General features: G+C 47.1%; 1 non-coding gene across 1 annotated transcript; it reads right to left on the reverse strand.

The window, feature by feature from the left end:
* Window positions 1–2,598: 2,598 nt before the first annotated feature.
* LOC112635653 lies at window positions 2,599–2,700 on the reverse strand. The gene has a single exon (XR_003121993.1). It is a non-coding gene; the product is annotated as a U6 spliceosomal RNA (small nuclear RNA).
* Window positions 2,701–18,372: the final 15,672 nt, after the last annotated feature.

Raw genomic sequence — 18,372 nt, forward strand, 5'->3', positions numbered from 1 at the left:
CCCCCCCCCCCCCCCCCGGGGGGAAGGACCCACCCCCCCAAAAAAAAAAAAAAAAAAAAAAAAAAAAAAGATTTCATATGAAAGGGGTGTGATTGATTAAGCAATCTAGGGGATACGTGACAGGGGTTTCATGCACTGGTAGTCGGAGAGAAACAGAACAGGGCAGGGAGTTTCACATTGTTCTGCTATACAATGTCAGGGACATCGGTTTCTAAGTCAGGAGTTGATTTTTAACTACTGGGTTTAGGCCAGGCAGACCCAGGCCTGGTTCTGGGCCTGGTGCCGGGCTGCCTGTCTTTGGTTTTACTTCATTGTTTTTTCTTAAAACAGGTACTGAGTATAAAACAATATAAAACAATATGAGAGGGTCTCTCTCTTTCCTCACTTGCAGTGAGCCGAGATTGCACCACTGCGCTCCAGCCTGGGTGACAGAGCGAGACTCCATCTCAAAAAAAAAAAAAAAAAAAAGATAGGATGAGGGTTGGAGGAAATGTGGTAATGATGGTCAAAAGGTACAAAATCAGGTTGGGCGCAGTGGCTCACGCCTGTAATCCCAGCACTTTGGGAGGCCGAGGCGGGCAGATCACGAGGTCAGGAGATCGAGACCATCTTGGCTAACACGGTGAAACCCCGTCTCTACTAAAAATACAAAAAATTAGCGGGGCATGGTGGCAGGTGCCTGTAGTCCTAGCTACTTGGGAGGCTGAGGCAGGAGAATGGCATGAACCCGGGAGGCAGAGCTTGCAGTGAGCCGAGCTCTCACCACTGCACTCCGGCCTGGGTGACAGAGCTAGACTCCGTCTCAAAAAAAAAACAAAAAACAAAAACAAAAAAAGTACAAAGTCTCAGTTAGGAGGAATACTTTTTTGGGAACTATTACACAGGTGAATGTAATTAACAACAGTGTATAGCACATTTCAAAACTGTTAAGAGATCAGATGTGGTGGCTCACGCCTGTAATCCCATCACTTTGGAAGGCTGAGGTGGGAGGATCACTTGAGTTCTGCAGTTAGAGACCAGCCTTGGCAATATAGTGGGACTCCATCTCAAGAAAATAATTTTGAAAATTAGCCAGCCATGGTGGTACACAGCTCTAGTCCCAGCTACTTGAGAGGCTGAGGTGGGAAAATGTCTTAATCCTGGGAGGTTAAGACTGCAGTGAGCCATGATCATGCCACTGCACTCCAGCCTAGGTAACAGAGTGAGACCCTGTCTTTAAAACAAAAAAAATTGTCAAGAAAATAAATTTTAAATGTTCTCGCCACCAAAAAATATAAGTATTTGAGGTGATGGATGTATTAATTAGCTTGATTTAATTATTCCACATTGTATTCATAAGCCATAACATCATATTGTATACCATACATACACACATGGTCAATTGAGAATAAAATTTAAAAAAAAATTTAAGTATGGCAATGAAAAAAAAGATTGAATGGATAAAAGGAAATGCTTCCAGAATAGTGGAGCAAGAATCTCCAAAAACCCACTCCTCCATAAAAGCAAAGAAAATGCTGAAAAAAATGGTCAAAATCAACTTCTGACCTGGAAATTATCTAAAGGCTTGCAACAATTTGAAGAGGATGTGTTCAAGTAAGAGGGCTGAATCTCAGTATAAACACTGATTTTGTGGCATTTTAATTTGCTCTAAAATCATCCCTGTCTCCCAGATCCATGAAAATATGCCTGCTTTTAACCATGGTAGCTGTGAAAACAAGCATCTTGCCAGCCACTGGAAGAGGCAGGCTGGGCTTGGAGTTCCCTAAAAGCCCCATCCCCAGAAAACTATCACTATTTGACTTGTCTGGCAGTTTGCTGAAAAATGCTATTCTCAAAGCTTGTCTTTATTTGATCCAAGAGTTTGTCAGTATCTCTGCAAATAGCCCTGTGGCCAAGGCATTTGTCCAAAACAATCAGTGGCAGTTGTTTAACATTTCAACTACCTGATGCCATGTAACTGTGGCAAGGCAAGGGTTAAAAAGAAAAGAAGAACAAGTTTTCCTCTGCTTAGCCAACTCACTTCAACTTCAAGGACAGTTACAAGATAACACTGTCTGAAAAGTCAAAGCCAAAGGAATGGGCTCCAGACACCTGCCTCTTGAGCAAAGTTGAAAAGAAAAAAATTCCTTCACTGTCTCTCCTTCTCTGAACCATTAATTATGACTATGTTTGCCAATGCTTGCATTTAGTAAGATATGTGTATTCTCTTTTTCTCCCTAATCCTCTATTTCCCACAACATAACTCGTTGGGGCTAAAAAGAAACCGACCAAAAATTTTTAAAAGGAATAACCGGGAAAAGAGATGTCAATAAGATATTTAAAAAAAAAACCCTCCTGTGTTTCTGAGAATCTGGTGGGCTACGTGTATGTAGAGGACTGTGCGCATGCCCAGGAAGACCTGAGAAGGTCCTAAACTCTCACCTCTGACTGACCTTGAGTGTCTACACAAGAGGAAATGAAGACTAAGGTAGAGTTGTAAGTTGCTTGCTGGAGTATTGAAAACATGCCTCAACACACACAGAGTTCCTCAGCAAATGCTGGGAAACTTAATGGTCTAAAACATTTAAAAAGATCTCTTTTTAGTTTTAATTTTTTTTAAAAAATACGGAACAATTCATGAATTTGCATGTAATCCTTGCATGAGGGTTAGATAATCTTCTCTGTATCATTTTAATTTTAGTATATATGCTGCTGAAGCCAGTAGACATCTAGGAATATTTCTGTCCAGTTATTAGCTGGCCACTGAGATGACTAAGCAAAGTCTTCAGTGGTTGCACAGAACAAAGAACACAGATTTTACAGAGTTAAGTCCAGAAAAGTCACTAAACAAACAACAGCAACAACAAGCAACAACAACAACAGCAAACCCCAGGAAGTGGGGAGAGAGGAATTTGATTTCCAGAAGTGCCATATTGTTTAATTTAATTTTGTTTTTCTTTTGTAGAGACAGAGTCTTCCTATGTTGCCCAGGTTGATCTCAAACTCCTGGGCTCAAGTGATCCTCCTATCTTAGCCTTTCCAAGTGCAGGGATTACAAGCGTGATTCACTGCGCCCAGCCATAGACCATGATGTTTGCCAGGCTAGGTGTTTTGAATGCATTTTGACTTACGATATTTTCAACTTAAAGTGGGTTTATCAAGACATAATTCTGTTGTAAGTTGAGGAATATCTGTATATGCATAATAGGAGTCCCAGAAGGACAGGATTGAGAAGAGGGGGAAAAAGAATATTAGAAGAAATAGAGGGTGAAAACTTCCTGAATTTGATTTTAAAAGCATTAATCTAAATGTTCAAAAAGTTTGATGAACTCCAAGTATGATAAACTAAAAAATGATTAACAACTAGGCACATTATAGTCAAACTGTTGAAAGTCAAAGAGAATCATGAAAACAGCAAGAAAAGGGTAATTCATCACATACAAGGGCCCGTCAATAAAATTAACAGCTGAGTTACTATCAGAAAAAATGGTCACGATCCAGTTTTCCCAGCACCACTTGTTTGCAAAGACAATTCTTTCCCCCTCAAATTGAAACACTTGTCAAAAACATAAGGGCTTGCTTCTGGACTCTTAATTCTATTCCATTGATCTAATGTCTATCCTTATGCCAGTACTACACTGTCTTGATTACTGTAGCTTTGTAGTAAGTTTTAAAACTGGGAAGTGTGGGCCAGGCGCGGTGGCTCAAACCTGTAATCCCAGCACTTTGGGAGGCCTAGACGGGCGGATCACGAGGTCAGGAGATCGAGACCATCCTGACTAACATGGTGAAACCCCGTCTCTACTAAAAAATACAAAAAACTAGCCAGGTGTGGTGGTGGGCACCTGTAGTCCCAGCTACTCGGGAGGCTGAGGCAGGAGAATGGCGTGAACCCGGGAGGCGAAGCTTGCGGTGAGCTGAGATCCGGCCACTGCACTCCATCCTGGGCGACAGAGCAAGACTCCGTCTCAAAAACAAACAAACAAACAAAAAAACTGGGAAGTGTGAGACTTCTAACCAGATACGTCTGTTTTCCAGATTGTTTTAGCTATTCCGGGTTTCTTAATTTTCATAGGAATTTTAGGACCAGCTTGCCAGTTTTTGCAAAACTACAGTCAGAATTTTGATAGGAATTGTGTTGACCCTGTAGGTAATTTTTGAGAGAATTGGTATCTTAACAATATTAAGTCCCGGGCATGGTGGCACATGCCTGTAGTGCCAGGTACTTTGGAGGCTGAAATAGAAGGATCATTTGAGCTCAGATGCTCAAGTCCATTCTGGGCAACATAGCAAGACCTTCATCTCTAAAAACAAAAGCAAACCCCACAATATTAAGTCTTTTGATCCATGAATATGGGATGTGTTCCTGTTTATTTAGGTCTTTCATTTCTTTCAATGATGTTTTGTGGTTTTCAATATACAAGTCTTACAGTTTGTTTGTTTATTTGAGATGGAGTCTCTCTCTGTCCCTAGGCTGGAGTGCAGTGGTGTGATCTCAGCTCACTGCAACCTCCACCTCCTGGGTTCAAGCCATTCTCATGCCTCAGCTTCCTGAGGCTGGGACTATAGGTTCACACCACCATTCCCGGCTAATTGTTTTGTGTTTTTAGTAGAGATAGGGTTTCGCCATGTTGCCCAGGCTGTCCTTGAACTCCTGACCTCAAGTGATCCACTCACCTCGGCCTCCCAAAGTGCTAGGATTACAGGCATGAGCCACTGTGCCCAGCTGATCTATTTCTTTGCATGTCTTGTAATTTTTTCTTGAAAGCTGAACGTTTTATTTTTTTAATTATTATTATTATTTGAGACAGAGTCTCACTGTCGCCCAGACTGGAGTGCAGTGGCGCGATCTCGGCTCACTGCAAGCTCTGCCTCCCGGGTTCATGCCATTCCCCTGCCTCAGCCTCCCGAATAGCTGGGACCACAGGCGCCTGCCACCATGCCCAGCTGATTTCTTGTATTTTTAGTAGAGACGAGGTTTCACTGTGTTAGTCAGGATGGTCTTGATCTTCTGACCTTGTGATCCACCCACCTTGGCCTCCCAAAGTGCTGGGATTACAGTCATGAGCCACCATGCCCGGCGAATCGCTGGACGTTTTAGATAATATATTTTAGCAACTCTGACACTTGATTCCCCCAACTCCAGGCAGGGGTTGTGGTTATTGTTGTTTGTTTGGTGACGTATTACTTTGTGACTGGGCTGAACAAGTTTCACCATCACAATCCTCATCTCACACTATGCAGACTCAGATGTCCCTGCTCAGATTTTTTCTTCCTGTTTTCAACCTTTTAACTTGGCTACCTAGGGGTTGCCCCGGGTCAGCATAAACCACTTAATGGTTAAAGATTGTGCTTGGCCAGGCACGGTGGCTCATGCCTGTAATCCCAGCACTTTGGGAGGCCGAGGCAGGAGGATCACTCGAGCCCAGGAATTCAAGACCAGCCTCGGCAACATAGCAAGACCCCATCTCTAAAAAAAATAAAACGAATTAGCCAGTCATGGTGGTGCATGCCTGTAGTCCCAGCTGCTTAGAAGACTGAGGTGGGAGGATTGCTTGGGCCCAGGAGTTCGAGGCTGCAGTGAGCCATGATCATGTCACTGCACTCCAGCAGCCTGAGTGACAGAGTGAGACTTTGTCTCTCTCTCTCTCAAAAAAAAGTTGTGCTTAATCCCCTTGGCCAGTTAGATTTTTGCCCTTTCCCATTGGATGTGTGTGTGGCTTGGAGGCTGCTATGACCATTTAGAGAATTTCCCCTTTTGCCCCGGGGTCAGCCAGGGACTGGTAGCTTGGCATTCTCCCTGTGATCTCTCCCGAGAAGGCGAAGCCTTGGGCAGGCAGCCTTCCGGATGGCCGGGGATGGCTGTGACATCATCTTTAAGCCTGGCTTCCTCGGAGTCACCACTGTGCCAGAGTGGCTAATCGTTTGCTCCGTGCTGGTCACAGCTTATGCTAAGCCCCTAGTGCCTGTGACGATGGGTCTGGGTACATGTGGGGAATGTTTTGGGTCTACTGATTGCTTCAAGTGGGTGCTGCCAAGCACAGGTGCATAGAATTCCTGACCACCCCCCCAAATTTGTCTATGATCCCAGTGGAGATATTCTTGGCTCTCTCTCTGTTTCTCTCTCTCTCTCTCTCTTTTTTTTTTTTTTTGGAGACAGAATCTTCCGCTGTTGCCCAGGCTGGAGTGCAGTGGCACGATCTTGGCTCACTGCAACCTCCACCTCCCAGGGTCAAGCGATTCTCCTGCCTAAGCTTCCCCAGTAGCTGGGACTACAGGCACGTGCCACCACTCCCAGCTAATTTTTGTATTTTTAGTAGAGACGAGGTTTCACCATGTTGGCCAGATTGGTCTCAAACTCTTGACCTCAGGCAATCCGCCCGCCTCAGCCTCCCAAAGTATTGGGATTACAGGCGTGAGCCACCACGCCCGGCTTCGCTGCCCGTTTTTATGTCAGAGATTTGTCGGTGAGACTGAAGCCCCTGTCCTACAGAAGGTCCCGCATTCTGGATATGGCCAATTACATTCCTGTCGTTTCATTTAACACAAAAGTGAGACTATTCTTGTCTCTTTTACTTAGAACTAGAGGAAATCTGTTTGGGCAAGATTTCTGTGATTCCCGTAGGTCAGAGGGTGTCTGTATTTTAAATTTTGACTTGTGCTGCTGAAAAGGTTGCACTAATTTACAGGCCTCTAACCCTGTATGGAAATGCCGTTCCCACCCCAGCCATAAGCAGAATCAACCCTTAATGTGATCTTTTAATATTTTTAATAGAGACAGGGTCTTGCTTTGTTGTCCAGAACTACTCCTGGGCTCAAGCGATTCTCCCACCTGGGCCTCCCAAATTGTTGGGATACCGGCATGAGCCACTGCGCCTGGCCTACTTTGATCGTTTTAAAATTTTTTTTGAGACAGGGTCTTGCCCTGTCACCCAGGCTGGAGTGGAGTGGCATAATCATGACTCATTGCAGCCTTGACCTCCCGGGCTCAAGTGATCCTCCCACTACAGCCTCCCAAGTAGCTGAGACTACAGGAGCGTCCCACCATGCCCAGCTAATTTTTTTTTTTTTTTTTTTTGAGATGTAGTCTTGCTCTGTTGCCAGGCTAGAGTGCATTGGTACGATCTCGGCTCACTGCAACCTCCGATTTACTGGTTCAAGCGATTCTCCTGCCTCAGCTTCCCGAGTAGCTGGGATTACAGGCACGTGCCACCACGCTCAGCTACTTTTTGTATTTTTAGTAGAGACAGGGTTTCACCATGTTGGCCAGGATTGTCTCGATCTCCTGACCTCGTGATCCGCCCACCTCAGCGTCCCAAAATGCTGGGATTACAGACGTGAGCCACTGCGCCGGGCCTCCCAGCTAATTTTTATTTTTTTTGTAGATATGGGGTTTTGTCATGTTGCCCAGGCTGGTCTCAAATTCCTGGGCTCACCTGGACTTCCCAAAGTGCTGGGATTACAGCCAAGAGCCACCGTGCCCAACCTATTGTGATTTCTTTTTTTTTTTTTTTTTTTGAGACGGAGTCTCTCTGTGTCACCAGGCTGGAGTGCAGGGGTGTGATCTTGGCTCGCTGCAACCTCTGCCTCCCGGGTTCAAGTAATTCTCCTGCCTCAGCCTCCCGAGTAGCTGGGACTACTCCCGCCACCACGCCCAGCTAATTTTTGTATTTTTAGTAGAGACAGGGTTTCACCATGTTGGTCCGGCTGGTCTCGAACTCTTGACTCCTGATCCGCCTGCCTCCGTCTCCAAAAGTGCTGGGATTACAGGCGTGAACCACCGCGCCAGACCTGTGATCATTTTTAATATGTGGTAATTCCACTTCTGGCCACAAGAGGCCACCAACGCCCAGCATGTTGGACCCAAGGGGACCCTCATAGGCTGGCTGGCTTGGCATGGACTCCCCTCTTGGGAGGCGGGGATGGGACTATTGTTCCAGGAAACACCTCAAGTTCCCTGATCAGGAGAAGGGGAGTGGGACTGACAGGGCAGGATTGGACAAGAGGCTGCGCATGTCAGAGAAGGGCTGGGCTGAATTTCAGACCTGGTGGTCGGCTCCTGGAAATTCGAGCACTGAACCTTTCTGTAATTAAAAATGCATGGTATTTAAAGCTGCCAGCCATCGTTATGGCAGCAGGTGTGCCTGCAAACACTCTTCTTCCCACCCCTGCTATGCACGACACACACACACACACACACACACACACACACACACACACACACAGAGTACAAAGATGTGGAGATGCGGTCTCTCTCTTTTATGTTGGTATAATTATGTATATTTTCAGGTGCTTTTTTTTTGGTTGATTGAAGTATAATTTACATATGGCAAAATTCACCTATGTTAGGTGTATAGTTCTATACTTATTTTTTTTTTTTTTTGAGATGGAGTCTCACTGTCACCCAAGCTGGTGTGCAGGGGCACAATCTTGGCTCACTGCAACCTCCGACTCCCAGGCTCAAGCGATTCTCTTGCCTCAGCCTCCTGAGAAGCTGGGATTACAGGCACCTGCCACCACACCTCGCTAATCTTTGTAGTTTTAGTAGAGACAGGGTTTCCCCGTGTTGGCCAGGCTGGTCCCGAACTCCTGGCCTCAAGTGATTCACCCACCTTGGCCTCCCAAAGTGCTGGGATGACAGGCATGAGCCACCACACCTGGCCTGTTGTGGTTTAATTTGCAATTCCTCATGGCCAGTAATGTGCATCTTTTCATGTGCTCATTTGCATCCGTATATCTTCTTTGATAAAGTGTCTGTTCAAAAATGAGTGCATTTTGGCCGGGCGCGGTGGCTCACGCCTGTAATCCCAGCACTTTGGGAGACCAAGGCGGGCGGATCATGAGGTCAGGAGATTGAGACCATCCTGGCTGATACAGTGAAATCCCGTCCGTCTCTACTAAAAGTACAAAAAAAAAAAAAAAAATTAGCCGGGTGTGGTGGCAGGCACCTGTAGTCCCAGCTACTTGGGAGGCTGAGGCAGGAGAATGGCGTTAACCCGGGAGGCGGAGCTTGCAATGAGCCGAGATGGCACCACTGCACTCCCGCCTAGGTGACAGAGCGAGACTCCATCTCAAAAAAAAAAAAAAAAGAGTGCATTTTCTGTTTTAGAGGGGGAGTCTTCCTCTGTTGCCCAGGCTGGAGTGCGGTGGTGCCATCATAGCTCACTGTAATCTCACAGAGCTGTGTGCACAGCTGTGGTCCAAGCTACTCCAGAGGCTGAGGTGGCAGGATTGTCTGGTCCCAGGAAGTTGATGCTGCAGTGAGCTATGATTGCACCACTGCACTCCAGCCTTGGTGACAGAGCAAGACACTGTCTTAAAAAAAAAAAAAAAAAAAAAAAGAGACTGGGCACAGTGGCTCAGGCCTGTAATCCCAGCACTTTGGGAGGCCAAGGTGGGTGGATCACTTCAGGTCAGGAGTTTGACAACATCCTGGCCAACATGGTAAAACCTCATCTCTACTAAAACTACAAAAATTAGCTAGGCGTGGTGACGTGCCTGTAATCCCAGCTACTCGGGAGGCTGAGGCAGGAGAATCACTGGAACCCGGGAGGCGGAGGTTGCAGTGAGCTGAGATCAAACACGTTCTAAGGAGTCTAGAATGATTCCATTTCTTTTCCTTCCTTCCTTCCTTCCTTCCTTCCTTCCTTCCTTCCTTCCTTCCTTCCTTCCTTCCTTCCTTCCTTCCTTCCTTCCTTCCTTCCTTCCCTCCTTCCCTCCCTCCCTCCCTCCTCTCTCTCTCTCTCTATCTCTCTCTCTTTCTCTCTCTCTTTCTTTCTTTCTTTTCTCTTTCTTTCTTTCAGACAGAGTCTCGCTCTGCCGCCCAGGCTGGAGTGCAGTGGCACGATCTCGGCTCACTGCAAGCTCCGCCTCCCGGGTTCACACCATTCTCCAGCCTCAGCCACCCGAGCAGCTGGGACGACAGGCGCCTGCCACCACACCCGGCTAACTTTTTGTATTTTTAGTAGAGACGGGGTTTCACTGTGTTAGCCAGGATAGTCTCGATCTCCTGACCTCGTGATCCGCCCGTCTCGGCCTCCCAAAGTGTTGGGATTAGGGGCGTGAGCCACCGTGCCCGGCCTGAATGATTCCATTTCTAAGAAGTTCTAGAATAGGTAAAGCTAGTCAGAACAGGCAGTGAAGATTGACTGGAACAGGCATGATGGAAATTTCTGGGATTCTTTTTCTTTTTTGAGACAGGGTCTTGCTCTGTCACCCAGGGTGGAGTGCAGTGATGCAGTGGCATGATCATAGCTCACTGCAGCCTCGACCTCCCGGGCTCAGGTAATCCTTCCGCCTCAGCCTCCCGGCTAGCTGGGACCACAGGCGCGCCACCACACCTGGCTAATTTCTGTAGCTCTTGTAGAGGCAGGGTCTCACCATGTTGCCCAGTCTGGTCTCAATCTCCTGGGCTCAAGTGATCCACCTGCCTCAGCCTCCCGAAGTGCTAGGACTGCAGGCGTGAGTCACCACACCCGCCCATCATTTTTTAAAAATGCATTTCAAAGTAGCTGGCAAACAGCACGATAAGCACTTCAGCATGCATACGATTAACTAGAGTTGAATATGTGTTTATGGCTTTGTTTTTGGCAGGGTAAATTTACACAGTGAAATGCACAGCTTTCAAGTGAATGTTCACTGATGGCTAACAAATGCAGACACGTGTGTGAACCAAAGCCCTTTAAATATATATAGAATCAGCTGGGCGCGGTGGCGCATGCCTGTAATCCCAGCACTTTCAGAGGCCATGTTGGTGGATTACCTGAGGTCAGGGGTTCGAGACCAGCCCGGCCAACGTGGTGAAACCCCGTTTTTACTAAAAATACAAAAATCACCCAGGTGTGGTGGCACGTGCCTGTAATCCCAGCTACTCAGGAGGCTGAGGGAGGAGAATTGCTTGAACCCTGGAGGCAAAGGTTACAGTGAGCCGAGATTACGCCACTGCACTCTAAACTGGGTGACAGAGTGAGACTACGTCTCAAAAAAGGCAAAAACAGAAACAAAAACAATAACAACAACTATATATATATATTTTTTCTGGCTGGGTGCAGGGATTCATGCTTTGAGAGCACTTTGGGAAGCAGGGGGGGGGGGGGGGGGGGGGAAATGACTTGAGGTCAGGAGTTTGAGACCATCCCAGGCAATGTGGCGAAACCCCATCTCTAGTAGAATACAAAATATTAGCTGGGGGTAGTTGCAAGACAGCACCACTGCGTTTCAGCCTGGGCACAGAGTGAGATTCTGTCTCAAAATAAAAAAAAAAAAAAAGTACTGATGAATGTATCAAGGGATAGATACATGGTAGGACAAATAGGGTAAGATGCCAGTAGCAGCATCTAGGAGGTGGCCATATGTGTGTGCATGGTATAATTCTGTTAAACGTCTCTGAATGCTTGAAAAAGTACAAGATAAAAATGTTGGCAAAATTAGCTGTCAATGATTTATCTTTCTGCCTTTTATTGTTTGTTTCTGTTTTAGAGACAGAGTCTGGCTCTGTGGCCAAGGCTGGAGTGCAGTGGCATGATCATAGCTCTCTGTAGTCTCAACCTCCTGGGCTCAAGTGATCCCCCTGACTCAGCCTCCCCAGTTGCTGGGATTACAGGCATGTGCCAACATGCCCAGCTCATTTTTAAATTTTTTTTTTTTTTGTAGAGGCTGGGCTTGGTGGCTTATGCCTGTAATCCCAGCACTTTGGGAGGCCAAGGTTGGTGGACGACCTGAGGTCAGGAGTTCGAGACCAGCCTGGCCAACATGGTGAAACCCCGTTTCAACTAAAAATACAAAAATTAGGTGGGCATGGTGGTGCACGCCTGTAAACCCAGCTTCTGGAAAGACTGAGGCATGAGAATCGCTTGAACCCAGTAGGCAGAGGTTGCAGTCAGTCGAGATTGTGTTATTGCACTCCAGCCTGGGTGACAGAGCAAGACGACTCTCTCAAAAAAAAAGAAAAAAAAGATAAAAAGAAAAATAAAAGCAGCTCAGCTGCCAGGAATCTAGGTACTTTCCTCAGTGGCCACCAGCTATGCATTTCCTTTGAAAACTCTGGATTCTGTCTCCTGGAATCTCCATTCTCTCATCCCCCAAGTCAACACAGAACCCCTAGCTCCTTCCCTAAATGGCAGCACCACCTTTTCCAAGCACGCACGCCGCACCATCCTGTGACACTGAGTGGGTGGTTCCCCCACCTCCTTCCCTCCCCGGCACCTGGAGGACAAAGGCCAGACCCCTTACTCCAATTCTAGGAAGTCCCCCAGAGGGACTCCAATCCCACCACACTGCTGCATGCCGCTGAGCCTTTGTGGGTGCTGGTGTTTTTGTTTGACTTTTTGTTGCGGTGTTTTTTGAGACAGAGTCTCACTCTGTCTCCCAGGCTGGAGAGCAGTGGCATGACCTGCAACCTCTGCCTCCCAGGTTCAAGCATTCAAGCTGTTCTCCTGCTCAACCTCCCAGGTAGCTGGGGGCACTACAGGCGCGCACCACCGCACCTGGCTAATTTTTGTATTTTTAGTAGAGATGGGGTTTCACCATGTTGGCCAGGCTGGTCTCAAACTCCTGATCTCAGGTAATCCACCCCCCTTGGCCTCCCAAAGTACTGGGATTACAGGCTTGAGCCACCACACCCGGGCCACTCTTGACCTCTTTTGTTGTTGTTTTTGTTGTGTAGATCAAGCCATGACATCCCTGCGTAGCTGTCAATCCATTAGGAACACCACTAGGTCTATTTCCCATTGCCACAGATTGCTTGGGGTTAGGACACCATGGTTCTCATTCCAACGTTGCCACCCATAGTATGATCAGTGTATTTCTCTCACCTCTGATGGCTAAGTGCTACCTCTTGGAATTTATTTATTTATTATTATTATGATTTTTTTTTTCAAGATGGAGTCTTGCTGTGTCACCCAGGCTAGAGTGCAGTAGTGCCATCTTTGCTCACTGCAACCTCCGCCTCCTGGGTTCAGGTGATTCTTCTGCCTCAGCCTCCCAAGCAGCTGGGATTACAGGTACATGCCACCGCGCCCGGCTAATTTTTGTATTTTTAGTAGAGACGGGGTTTCACCATCTTGGCCAGGCTGGTCTTGAACTCCTGACCTCGTGATTCACCTGCCTTGGCCTCCCAAAGTGCTGGGATTACAGGCATGAGCCACCGCACCTGGCATATTTATTCATTGAAATGGAGTCTCGCTCTGTTGCCCAAGTTGGAGTTCTGTGGCACGATCTCAGCTCACTGCAACCTCCACCTCACAGGTTCAAGCGATTCTCCTGCCTCAGTCTTTTGAATAGCTGGGCTTACAAGCACCCACCGCCACGCCAGGCTAATTGTTGTATTTTTAGTAGAGATGGGGTTTCACCATGTTGGCCAGGCTGGTCTCAAATTCCTGATCTTAGGTGATTTGTCCACCTTGGCCTCCCAAAGTGTTGGGATTACAGGCGTGAGCCACCACACCTGGACAATTTTTGTACTTTTATTTTTATTTTATTTTATTTTATTTTTTTCTTAGAGTCTCGCTCTGTCGCCCAGGCTGGAGTGCGGTGGCATGATCTCGGCTCACTGCAACCTCTGCCTCCCAGGTTCTAGCTTTTCTCCTGCCTCAGCCTCCCAAGTAGCTGAGATTACAGGCGCCCGCCGCCACACCCGACCTAATTTTTGTACTTTTAGTAGAGATAGGGTTTTACCATGTTGCCCAGGCTGGTTCTGAACTCCTGACCTCAGGTGATCCATCCCCCTCGGCCTCCCAAAGTGCTGGGATTACAGGCATGAGCCATCGTGCCCGGCCGACTCCACATTTTTAAACAAAACTTTCTCTTCCTTAACCAATTAGAAATAATTAAAAAAAAAAAAAAAAAAGATCTTTGAATCTACGTATGACCTGTAAGCCCCCACTTCAAGACATCCCACCTTTTAGGGTGAAACCAACGTACAGCCTCAATATGCTGATTTACGACTTTGCCGTAATCTCTGCCTCCTCACCTTTAAGGACGCCTACCTGCAAGCCAGCAGAGAGCTCTGGATGTAAATATGAGCTGCCAGATTCTCCTTGCTTCGCACCCTACAAATAAATGGCCTCTTTTTTCTCACTGCAAACCTTGGTGTGGATGGTTGGCCTCACTGTGCCAGACATCTGGACCCCGTGAAAGTCAGTCCTTGCTTCCTCTCATTGATTTTTTTTTTTTTTTTTGAGACAGGCTCTCACTTCCTTCTCCCAGGCTGCTGGAGTGCAGTGGTACAATCATTGCTCACTGCAGCCTCCACTGCCCTAACTCAGGTGATTCTCCCACTTCAGCCTCCTGAGTAGCTGGGATCACATGCATGTGCCACCACACCTGGCAATTTTTTTGTATTTTTAGTACAGGTAGGGGTCTTGCTATGTTGCCCAGGCTGGTCTCAAACCCCTAAGCTCAAGCAGTCCGCCTGCCTCAGCCTCCTAAAGTACTGGAATTACAGGTGTAGGCCACCGTCCTGGGCCCAAGATATTATCTTTAATTTCTATAGAGAACCAAATATCTGGTGATTCTAACTCCCTTGGCTATTGATTTAAGCTACTTTTTTTTTTTTTTTGGAGACAGAGTTTCTTTCTTGTTGACCAGGCTGGAGTGCAGTGGTGCGATCTTGGTTCACTGCAACCTCCGCCTCCCAGGTTCAAGCGATTCTCCCGCCTCAGCCTCCTGAGTAGCTGGGATTACAGGTGCATCCCACCACGCCCAGCTAATTTTTGTAGTTTTTGTTTTGTTTTGTTTTTGAGATGGAGTCTCGCTCTGTTGCCAGGCTGGAGTGGCACAATCTCTGCTCACTGAAACCTTCGCCTCCCGGGTTCAAGTGATTCTCCTTCCTCAGCCTCCCGGGTAGCTGGGAGTACAGTATGTGCTGGCTAATTTTTGTATTTTTAGTAGAGATGGGGTTTCACCATGTTGGCCAGGATGGTCTTGATTTCTTGACCTGTGATCTGCCCACCTTGGCCTCCCAATGTAGTTTTTAGTAGAGACGGGGTTTCACCATGTTGGCCATGCTGATCTCAAACTCCTGACCTCAGGTGATCTGCCTGCCTCAGCCACCCAAAGTACTGGGATTACAGCTGTGAGCCACCATGCCCGGAGGATTCAAGGCTCTTATCATACGCATCCTGAGATGTTCCTTCTGGCTTCTTCATCCCCTCATAACCCTGTAGCTGCTTCTCTTGCAGTTACCCCCCATGATGCTATTTAATCCGAATCCATGCTCAGTGCTTCCCTATAAGTGCTAGGCTCTCTCCTGTTGGAAAGAAATAATTTTTTTTGTTTGTTTGTTTTTTTGTTTTTTGAGATGGAGTTTCGCTCTCGTTGCCCAGGCTGGAGTGCAATGGTGCAATCTTGGCTCACTGCAAACTCCACCTCCTGGGTTCAAGTGATTCTCGTGCCTCAGCCTCCTGAGTAGCTGGGATTACAGGCGCCTGCCACCATGCCCTGCTAACTTTTTTGTGTGTTTTTAGTAGAGACGGGGTTTTGCCATGTTGGTAAGGCCGGTCTTGAACTCCTGACCTCAGGTGATCCGCCTGCCTCCACCTCCCAAAGTGCTGGGCTTACAGGTGTGAGCCACCACGCCCGGCTGGAAAGAAATATTTTCTGAGATTTATAAGCCTTTTTATTTTTTTTTATTTTTTTTTATTTTTATTTTTTTTTTTTTTGAGGCAGAGTCTCGCTCTGTCGCGCAGGCAGGGGCGCAATGGCCGGATCTCAGCTCACTGCAAGCTCCGCCTCCCGGGTTCACGCCATTCTCCTGCCTCAGCCTCCCAAGTAGATGAGACTACAGGCGCCCGCCACCTCGCCCGGCTAGTTTTTTTGTATTTTTTTAGTAGAGACGGGGTTTCACCGTGTTAGCCAGGATGGTCTCGATCTCCTGACCTCGTGATCCGCCCGTCTCGGCCTCCCAAAGTGCTGGGATTACAGGCTTGAGCCACCGCGCCCGGCCCAAGCCTTTTTAAAAAATTAAGTGCCAGGCACAGTGGCTCACATCTGTAAGTGCAGCACTTTGGGAGCTGAGGCAGGAGGATTGATTGAGGTCAGGAGTTGGAGGCTACAGTGAGCTATGATTGCACCACTGCACTCTAGCCTGGGAGACAGAGTGAGACCCTGACTCTACCAATAATTAAATCAATAACATTTTAAAGTTAAAATTAAGATTCTTCAGTCTCTTTTGGGCCGGGCGGGCATGGTCGCTCATGCTTGTAATCCCAGCACTTTGGGAGGCTGTGGCAGGTGGATCACTTGAGGCCAGGAGTTTGAGACCAGCCTGGCTAACATTGTGAAACCCCATCTCTACTAAAAATTCAAAAATTAGCCGGTGTGTTGATGCATGCCTGTAATCCCAGCTATTCGGGAGGCTGAGACAGGAGAATAGCTTGAACTTGGGAGGTGGAGGTTGCAGTGAGCTGAGATAATGCCACTCTACTCCAGCCTGGGCGACAGAACTAGACTCTATCTCAAAAAAAAAAAGATTCTTCAGTCTCTTTTGATCTTCCTGTGCCCGCTTTATGGTTCCTGGAGCTGCTCATGTTCAGATTTGCCATGAGCGTTGCTGCCCTACGTCTGAGGATGCAAAGATCTCTCTCCTTCCTTGTCACCTAATCCTGCTGGCTCTCTCAGGCTCATCTGCAGGAGACCCCACTCAAAAGTAGGGTCTGGCCGGCCATGGTGCCTCATGCCTGTAATCCCAGCACTTTGGGAGGCTGAGGCAGGTGGATTACCTGAGGTCAGGAGTTCAAGAACAGCCTGGCCAACATGGAGAAACCTCGTCTCTACTAAAAAATACAAAAATTAGCCAGGCGTGGTGGCGGGTGCCTATAACCCCATCTACTCGGGAGGCTGAGGCAGGAGAATAGCTTGAACCTGGGGGTTGGAGGTTGCAGTGAGTCAAGATCATGCCACTGCACTCCAGTCTGGGTGAAAGAGTGAAACTCCATCTCAGAAAAAAAAAGTGGAGTCTTCTTCAGAAGATATGTTTGCATGATTTCCATGGGGAATGCAGGTGCCCTGTCTCTTTCTTCCTAATGCTCACTGCATCTTTTTTTTTTTTTAATAGATTTTACTTTTTTAGGCCAGTTTTAGATTCATAGCAACATTGAGCAGAAGGTACAGAGAATTCTCATATGTTCCCTGTCCCTGCTAATAGCCTCTCCCATTATCATCTTCCACCAAAGTGGTACATTTGTTACAATTAGGGAACCTATGCTGACACATCACTTTAACCCAAAGTCCACAGTTTGCATTACGGTCCGTCTTGGTGGTGTGCATGTCACGGGTTTGGAACGATGTGTCATAACATGCATCCACTGTTACAACTGTCTCAGAGGAGTTCGCCTGCCTGAAACATCCTCCGTGCTCTGCCTCTTCAGTCCCTCCCTTCAGTCCCTGGCAACCTTTTGTTTCCAGACCCTGGCAACGGTTCCTTTTACTGTTTCCATAGTTTGGCCTTTTCTGAATGTAGTATAGTAGGAATCATACAGCATACAGGCTTTTCATTTTTTCTTTTCCTTGAGACAGGGTCTCGCTCTGTCACCCAGGCTGGAGAGCAGTGCAGTGGCACCGTCATAGCTCACTGCAGACCTAACATCCTGGGCTCAATTGATCCTCCCGCCTCAGCCTTCTGAGTAGCTGGGATTATGGGTATGTGTCACCATGCCTGGCCAAGTATTCTGGATTTTTTTTTTTTTTTGAGATGAAGTCTCACTCTTGTCCCTCAGGCTGGAGTGCAATAGCGAGATCTCGGCTCACTGCAACCTTCGCCTCCCAGGTTCAAGCGATTCTTCTGCCTCAGCCTCTCCAGTAGTGGGATTACAGGCACCTGCCACCATGCCCAGCTAATTTTTGTGTGTTTAGTAGAGATGGGGTTTCACCATATTGGCCAGGCTGGTCTTGAACTCCTGACCTCAGGTGATTCATCCACCTCGGCCTCCCAAAGTGCTGAGATTACAGGCGTGAGCCACCGTGCCCTGCCGTGTTCTGGATTTCTGTCATCCTGATAGGTTTGTAGTGGTATCTCATTATTTTAATTTGCGTTTTCCCAGTGACATATGATATGAAGCATCTTTTCATCTGCCTATTTGCCACCTATGTATCTTCTTTGGAAAGATGTCTCTTAAGGTCTTTGGCCCATTTAAAACTCAGGTTGTTTTCCTGTTGTTGAGTTTTAAGAGTTCTTTGTATATTTTGGTTAATAGTCCTTCTTTATCAGCTATATCTTTAGCAAATATTTTCTCCCAGTCTGTGGCTTGTCTTTTCATTCTCTTAACAACACCTTTCAGAGAGAAGAAATTTTTGAATTCAATGAAGTCCAACTTATCAATTCTTTTTTTTTTTTTGAGATGGAGTTTCACTCTTGTTGCCCAGGCTAGAGTGCAATGGCACGATCTCAGCTCACTG

The sequence above is a fragment of the Theropithecus gelada genome, chromosome 11 (genome assembly GCF_003255815.1).
Source record: "Theropithecus gelada isolate Dixy chromosome 11, Tgel_1.0, whole genome shotgun sequence".
In the NCBI taxonomy this organism is placed as follows: Eukaryota; Metazoa; Chordata; class Mammalia; order Primates; family Cercopithecidae; genus Theropithecus; species Theropithecus gelada.